This window comes from Octopus sinensis, linkage group LG14 (genome assembly GCF_006345805.1).
Source record: "Octopus sinensis linkage group LG14, ASM634580v1, whole genome shotgun sequence".
NCBI lineage: Eukaryota > Metazoa > Mollusca > Cephalopoda > Octopoda > Octopodidae > Octopus > Octopus sinensis.
In genome coordinates this window covers 43,963,530-43,971,906 of record NC_043010.1, presented here as the reverse complement: position 1 = coordinate 43,971,906, position 8,377 = coordinate 43,963,530, and the positions used below count along the sequence as shown (strand labels likewise).

The 8,377-nt window shown below is 31.4% G+C and overlaps 1 long non-coding RNA gene across 2 annotated transcripts; it reads left to right on the top strand.

The window, feature by feature from the left end:
• Nucleotides 1-2,619: 2,619 nt before the first annotated feature.
• LOC118765987 lies at nt 2,620-7,929 on the top strand. 2 transcript variants are annotated; one of them, XR_005001897.1, is made up of 2 exons: nt 2,620-2,714; nt 7,877-7,929. It is a non-coding gene; the product is annotated as an uncharacterized LOC118765987 (long non-coding RNA). The 2 variants fall into 2 exon arrangements; XR_005001898.1 differs by having other exon boundaries at nt 2,622-2,714; nt 7,871-7,924.
• The last annotated feature ends 448 nt before the right edge of the window (nt 7,930-8,377 follow it).

Sequence of the window (8,377 nt, the reverse complement as noted above, 5' to 3'; positions counted from 1 at the left end):
GAACAAGTTGAAATAAACTTTGACCCATCAATTTTTTTTAAAAACATTATATCACCACCACCAAAATCACAAGCCACCCCCATCACAACTACTACAAGAAACAATGCATTTTTCTATTCAATTTTTCTGTTAAAATAATTTAATATTTCAACAAAAAGGCTTAATCTTATCTGTGAATGTATACATGTGTTATTGAATGTGTGTGTGTGTCCGGATTTTTATATGCGTATTTCTATGAGAGTAAAAGACAAAACAGGAAAGTCAAAATGCAAGGGAAACTGCTTAGGTATGTAAACATGATCAACTCTGTGGTGGTGTTTACAGCTTGATGCATATTAAACTACTCTTGTCATGTCTTTATTCTATATATATCATACACATGAGAGAGAGAGAGAGAGAGTTTTTGCACAAAGTGGTTTCTCCTTGAGATGAAGATACTGCAAGTAGATTGCTATAGCAAATGTTCAGTCCTAGTAGGTTAACACTAACTCTAATAACTCTAAATGTAAGTCACAGAAAAGCTGGCCTCACTGGAAGACTAAAGCTGAATACACTTGATCAACAGGAAGAAAATAATAAAAAAAGAAAGTGTTATAATTAGTTTCTTTCTAGTTCTAAAAGTGACTGATTTTGTTTTAATGTGTTACCCACTCACTCACACATTTCCTTACAAAAATATGTAGAATCACAAACAAATATTTGAGAGTAAACTTATAAATATAGGTATGTGTGTGTGTGTATTACTAAGTTTTAAAGCATTTGGTTTTTTTTAAAAAAGGACAGAGAAAAAGAAACAAATAAAAAAAATATAAAAGACATTTTACAAAAAAAAAAAAGATTAGTTTCCAGATCTGAATATATATATATATAAAAGAAAACAGTACAAAGTCCTTTCTCTTGCTTTTTTTTTTTTTTGTCTTTTGAATTTAAAAAAGAAAGTGAGAAATTAAAAAATATTTCATTATTATCTCCTACTTTGGTTTTTTTCATGTATACTTTAGCTTTCAAACTGTTCTTTTATATTTTTCTTTGTATTATATATATAATATATATATATGTATTATTAATTTTTTTTTACAGTTTTGTTTTTCCAAAATAAAAAAATAATATTGAATAAATAACATAGATTAATTAATTACGAAATGTGGTTTACAAGGAATGAGGCTTCAATAGGTGCCAGCTAATATTTTTTCAGTCAACAAAACAAAAATAATAATACTGATAATAATGGTTCTCTCATATTGGCACAGGGCCACATATCTGTAGGGTAGAGACAGTCAATCAGATCAACCCCAGTACATGACTGGTATTTTATTCTTAATCAACCCTGGAGAGATGAAAGGCAAAGTCAACCTTGACGGGATTTGGATACAGAATGTAGAGCAGCTTATTTCTGACAAGTATTTAGTCAAATGCTCTGTCATTTCTGCCAAAGTCCTGCCTTTTTTTTTTTTACAATGATGATAATGATAGTGATAATGAAGATACTAATAATAATATTAATAATAATAATAACAACAATAAAATACATTTCAATACTGAATGAAGCCAAAGGATATAGGTGGAGGGGTAAACACAAAAAAAAAAGCAACAAGGAAGTAGCAAAATAACCAAAAAAATGCAATGCTATGCAATGGGCAGTTATATTTGGTAGATGTGCTATAGTAATGAGAGGAGTCTAGAGGCAAGATTATCAGTAAGATATTTGCCTTCCTCTCACCCTGCTTGACCACATTTCTCTGTGCCTCACCCCATCACTAACCCTGTCCCTTAGAAACAGACATATAATGTATTTCTCTGGTTTATACAAGGAAACCTAAAAAGAGATGTTATGCTCTACAGATAAATTAATGAAAAATAGTTGTTGATTTTTCTTTTACACTGTGAGTTCAGTGTATAAATTTTGGAAATAACAGAGCGATAAGTAGTGAAAGGTAGGGGCATAACAGTTAATTTCAGGTTTATAATGTCGATACCCACTTGAGGCCTGCCATCAAAAAGCCTTTTATTAATATCATTAGTAGTAGTAGTAGTGATGGTTGTAATAAGGAACAGACTTAATGCAATTATGATGAGCTAGTGTTCACAATGTTTTCCAACCATCAGTCAGATACAATCTGATATGAAAATACAATCACAAAACTGAAATAATCCTTTCAAGTTGCTTCACATCTGGCAGTAACCATTCATAAGAGAATAAGGTCAATAATAAGACTAACTGAGGTGTCAATAAAATTTTGGGTTGAGTTATTTGTATCAGAACTTGTCGAGGTCATCTTGGCTGCTATAGACTTCTCTTCCATCTTAGACTTTAGATGCAGATCTAGTTGTCATGAAAGGATTAAGCACTGAGAAAGCTTTAATCTCTTAAACAACTTTAAGACCCATGCTTACTTTTATGACCATGGTCAGCTCTAACTGGTCACAGTCTTAAAAGTTTGACTGTGCACTAATTCAAAAACAAATAGTCCTAAGATGTTTCCACAAAAATATTTGCCCACACTACCTTTTATTACAAAACAAACAAATAAATGAATACAATTAAAAAAGTATTTCTAATTTTTTTCTGTTTTTTTTTTTTGCTTTTTAAATAAAAAAAATAACATTTGTATATAGATACTGCCCAATTGATTTAAAATGAAAACTGAATGGTACAAAAAAACAATAAAAATAGAAAGAAGATATTAAAGAGAAGATAGCGAGAGAGAGAGAGAGTGAGAGAGAGAAGAAAAAGCATATTGTACATTAACAGTAAAATAATAACAAGGTCAAGTGACCTCTGTTAATTTTGGGTATTTATAAAAATAAGAAAACATCTGGATTTGATATGCAAGATTGGATGAAAAGTTTATAATTGAAAATAGTATTTGCTGTGAAATAAAACTCAATGTGTTTAGTTCAGGTGGAGAGCAACCAAATGAAACCCCACAAAGTGATGCAAGAGTGGTCTGAGTTGGTCTTTATACAACCCAATAAAAACCATCTCTCCAATAAGTGTTATTATTATCAAGTTTTATTTTCAGAAGTGAAAAAATAAATAAGAAAAATAAATTAACAAAAAATTCAACATTATTAAACATTCAAATGTATTTTGTTTCTGATTCTTCTTCTTTTAGAATATTGTTTTCTTTCCTTCTATTCACAAATGAAATGACCACAATGGTGGCTATTGGCTGTTGGAGAGACCAGTTTTCTCTGTCGTTATACTTGTATGCATTACATCTCCAATTGGACTTTTTGTCCTGAGAATCTACAGAGATTTAATACAAATCAGATGTTTGTGCTGAAGTAAAAGTTTCCATAGGAAGATGGACCATATCTTGAATTGATGCAGATTCAATTATCAGATGAAGTAAAATAAAACTAAAAAATATAACATTGTTATTTTTAAGATGGTACAAAATGAAAAAAGTTTAATCAAAGAAAATAATTATGAAATAAAAACAAAAATTGAAGAATGTTAAAAAATTAAATACTTTCTCTTCAATTTTTAGAGACATTTTCATGAACAAAAATATATTGTATAAAGTTGATTAATTTAAGGAAGAAGTAAAAGAAAACAGCATCTTTTAGTTTCTTGTCTGTTGTATTACATAACAGACAGTTTTATACACACACAAATAACATATAAAATGTACATGAAGTCAGTTATACACATATGTATATACATATATGCATGTCCATGTGAATGTATTTGTGTGATTTATTGACAGCCAAGTAAAATAATGTTGACACAAATATTCTATTTGCATATATATATCCACATAAGACATAGATATTTCATGACAGACTGCTACTGATTACATGAATAGAGTATTTGAAAGCATCTTCTAATGGATACATAACAATCTACTTCTTCAACAGCATCAACATACAATCACCTCTATATACGAACACAGCTAAAAGCCTTCAAAATCTCTTCAAATTCTTGGGAGTCACAATTTCTGAAGATCACTCATAGTGATCACACATATACAACATTACCAAAACTGCACCCCAAAGACTTAGCTTCCTTTTACAGAGTACTATTCTCTGCTTCATCTACTGCTTTGAGAATGGCCTGTAATCCACTAAATTAAAATGATATACACCACCTCTACTTAAGCTCATCTAATGCACACAAGTGTTCTCCTCTTGTCATCTAAGCTGTGACTCATCCAACAAACCTGTGTGAAAGACTTTATCCAATCCTTTCTTTTGAAAAGTGCAATTCTCTGGAATTCTCTTAAGATGAGTTTTTTTTTGTTTTTTTTCATCAGGCATCAAATTGAATATTAATCATAGTAAATTTAACATTTGTAAAGAACTACAAATTGTCTGACACCGATAGCAGAGCTGACAGTGGAGATAACGTCTCATGTCTGGATTTTGTTAGCAGCTTGGCCATTTTATAGTTACTGTGTGTGTTTCTGGCAGCACAATTTGAGAATATATCCCATCTAATACAAGTACACATAAATACACAAACATTTAATAGATGTATGTATGTGTTTGTACTATAATGACAATAGTACACAAATGACCCTTACTGAAGAACTGGATATGTCTAAACTAAAATAGTTTGTTGTTTGGTTTTTAAGTTGATAACATGATTAAATGATTACTGGAGAAGGATGTAGTTGTATTAGTCATAGTTGTTCAGCTCCAGGTTAAACTTGGTTGAGTAGACCAATGATCAGAAGCATTGGAAATATGACTATCCCATCATTTTAAAGGGTATCCAGGGCTATATTATCTAGTGTCTTTCCATTTTTTAAGATGAGAGAGGTGTGATTTGGGGAAGATTTAGTTGCGATTTCTAGCAGGTTGAGTACCTGCATAGAGGCCCTCTCATTGGCTTGTGTTGTATTAGTAATGATTGTAGGAGTAGCAGCAATATTGATTGTAGTTGCAGTAATAGTGATTGCAGTAATGCAGTAGTAATAGTAATAATAGTGTTGTTGTTGTTGTTGTTGTTGTTGTAGTGGTGGTGGTGGTGATTGTAGTACTATTAATTATCCCGAAATCCAAAAAGCAATTAATCAACCACAGAAACAAATTAATAGCAATAAATATATAGATACAATAAAATAAAATATATCCGGACAACAGAGCATAGCAATAAATATATAAGTTAAACTACAGCAAATACATCCACACAAAAAATACAAAATATATATAAATGAACACGAGACAATCTAGCCCCAAAATAGAAACAATTTCTTGTAAAAAAAACAATATTTTTGTTTCAATATCCATAAGAAAAATTCTCCTCTTTTACTTTACTTTTTGTCTGTCTGTCTGTCTCTCTCAATCTCTCCATGTTTCACTCTTGTAATACTGGTTGGTGTTGGGAGTAATACTTGTATTTTGTGGTCACAGATTTAGTTTTAAGTTTTTATTTCTAAATGTTAGTTTATTATTTTATCATTACTATTTTTATAAGAGTGAGAATAAGTGTACTAATATATGTGTGAGTGTGTGTATGTCTGTGTATCAAAACAGGAGATTGGAAAATAAAATTTTTGGTATTATTTAAATAATTATTTGATTTTGTGTCTGAAGAATTTCTAGTAGGAGCGGTTTTATGTGTTTCTCCTAAATATACAATTTTGTAACTCCTATAAGCAAATGAAACACATGTAATGGTGAATAAACAGTACCAAAAATTTTCCCCCCCAATTTCCTGTTTTGATATGTAATTACTCTACAAAAAACATTTTCCAGTATTTTTCAACTCTTATGCATAACCCACAAAGACACAACATCTACATACGACTTCAGAGTATTACAATAAGCAGATATGCTTTAAGAGGACACAGCTTGGATTATAACCCTTTCTACATAATAAGTGTGTGTTTGTGTCTGTATGCATGTATGAGTGTGTGTACACATATACAGACACACACAACTTAACCCTTAGTAAGCTGAAACTTTAAAGTAACTGCAACCTTACTGTGTGAAAATAAAATAAATATGTTACTCTACTGAAAGATAATAAGTGATCCTTCAATTTAATTTTTGACTATGTTTGTAAGCAACTATACATAAAAATAAAACACACACACACGTATATATATTTGTCATGTTGGACCACTGAAATCAACACATTTTTCTTCATTCTCTCTCAATTTATTTCCTTTTATTTCTTTCTGTCGAATAGTGTAGGCTCGAAATGTATAAGACTTTTCCATTTTTTCCAAGCATCAAACTAATACACTTCCTTGTTGTTCCTACACTTGTTTTCATCACACACACACACACACACACATATATATATACATATATATATATATGCACATGTGAAGGCGCATGGCTCAGTGGATAGAGCATCGAACTTACGACTGTGAGGTTGTGAGTTCGAATCCGGAACCGGGCTGTGTGTTGTGTTCTTGAGCAAGACACTTTATTTCACCTTGCTCCAGTTCACTCAGCTGTAGAAATAAGTTGTGACGTCACTGGTGCCAAGCTGTATTGGCCTTTGCCTTTCCCTTGGATAACATTGGAGGCGTGGAGAGGGTAGGCTGGTATGCATGTGCGACTGCTGGTCTTCCATAAACAACCTTGCCCGGACTTGTGCCTGGGAGGGTAACTTTCTAGGTGCAATCCCATGATCATTCATAATCGAAGAGGGTCTCCGACACACACACGCACACATATATATTGCCCCACTCCAATATAATACATTATATAACGTTACTATAGCATTCACAATTCTATACAAAAAAAACTCTATATAGACATTTTGCTTTTGGAAGTGAACATTCTTGATAGGATACAAGAGAAAGGACAAGTGGATGACAGAGAACATTTGTGAAATGATATAGGAGATGGCGTAAACTATACATGCATACCTATATATAAAGTGTTAAATTATAAGGATATGGAAATAGTAATTCAATAGCATTGTAATTGAAAAAGTTCCAGTTGGTTATTAAGACCAAATCATGAACTTCTCTAGCAGAGCAGCATAAATGCTAACAAAATCATGTTTTATGTGTTTATAAATGAGAGAGAAACAGTCTAGAAATATAAATGGCAATAAACCAACACAAAATAGTAAAAAAAAAATTGAAAGGTACAATTTTGATGTTGTGGAATCCACATGACCCATAAAAATTATATCAATATGAAGACAGATCAATATATTTAATGTATAGAAAATTAATCAATGACTAATAATTTTCATTTTTCCAGCATGTATGGGAGTCATCTTTGGATATACTTCTGTATTATTCTGACCTCCCCATACTTACCAAAATAATAATGAATGAATCTGTAAATATACAAGATTGTATATTTACCGGCATGAGAAAAATAAAATTATTCATAGATTCAACGATTCAGAGATGCTTTCTGCATGAAAAACAAAAGGTAGGTTAGTGTTAACAGCTTTTATGAAAATAGATAATTTCATCAATACTAACTATGAACACTTTAAATACTTTCCAGTAATGAAATGAACATGATATATTTCTTCATACTGCTGAAACCACCTGATTCTGAAATACAGCTATGTTGAAGGATTATTTCTGTAATTCAACATAGACTATAGTCATTTTTGTTTGTAACTGATAGTATGGCCAGCATGGGTTCCATTACTTCTGTTTGCTGAGAGAAGTTTCATGTTGTGACACCAATTGTAAATCCTAGTGTTTCTCTTTTTTTATTTTATTAAAAGGGCATAGAAAAGTGTTGTTGAACATGATGTTAGCTTAATCTTTTACTCACCAATATGGTAATTTTACAGGAGAAAGCAATCACAAATAACCATCATTAAGTACTTTGCATGGGACCACAACTATAAAATTTCAATTTCTGTTGCTGGTTTTTGAAATCACAAGCAAGGAGAAAAAGTAACTGTGTGTATGTGTGTGTGTGTGTGTGCGAGAGAGAGAGAGAGAGAGAGAGAGAGAGAGAGAGAGAGAGAGGGAGAGAGAGAGAAAGAGAGAGAAACGAAAGAGAGTAATTTCTCTTTTCAGTTTTAATTTCTTAAAAATTTACAGCTCTCTAATTACCACTTCAGGACCAGGCTATACTGATAGATAACAAGATGTAGGAAACAATTTTGTTACATTCATAGAACTTCCAGTTAGAAAGCAGTTATGAGAAAGTTAGCACCTGATTCCAATAATAATAATAATAATAATAATAACAACAACAATGATAAAGCTATGTCACAGTTAGGGAGGTGCAAATTTTAGAATCCATAAGCCTAAAGTCCAATCCAATAACAAGTTACCTTTATTCACTCAGCCATTACACATTTAAAAATAGTAATAAACAGCTTGCATCTTATGAATACTCAATGGTCATCTTTTTATATCTTTTTCAGGTACACATTATGTGTAGAAGAAAGTTATAATAACAGCTGCACCCATACACATAGCTCAAATGC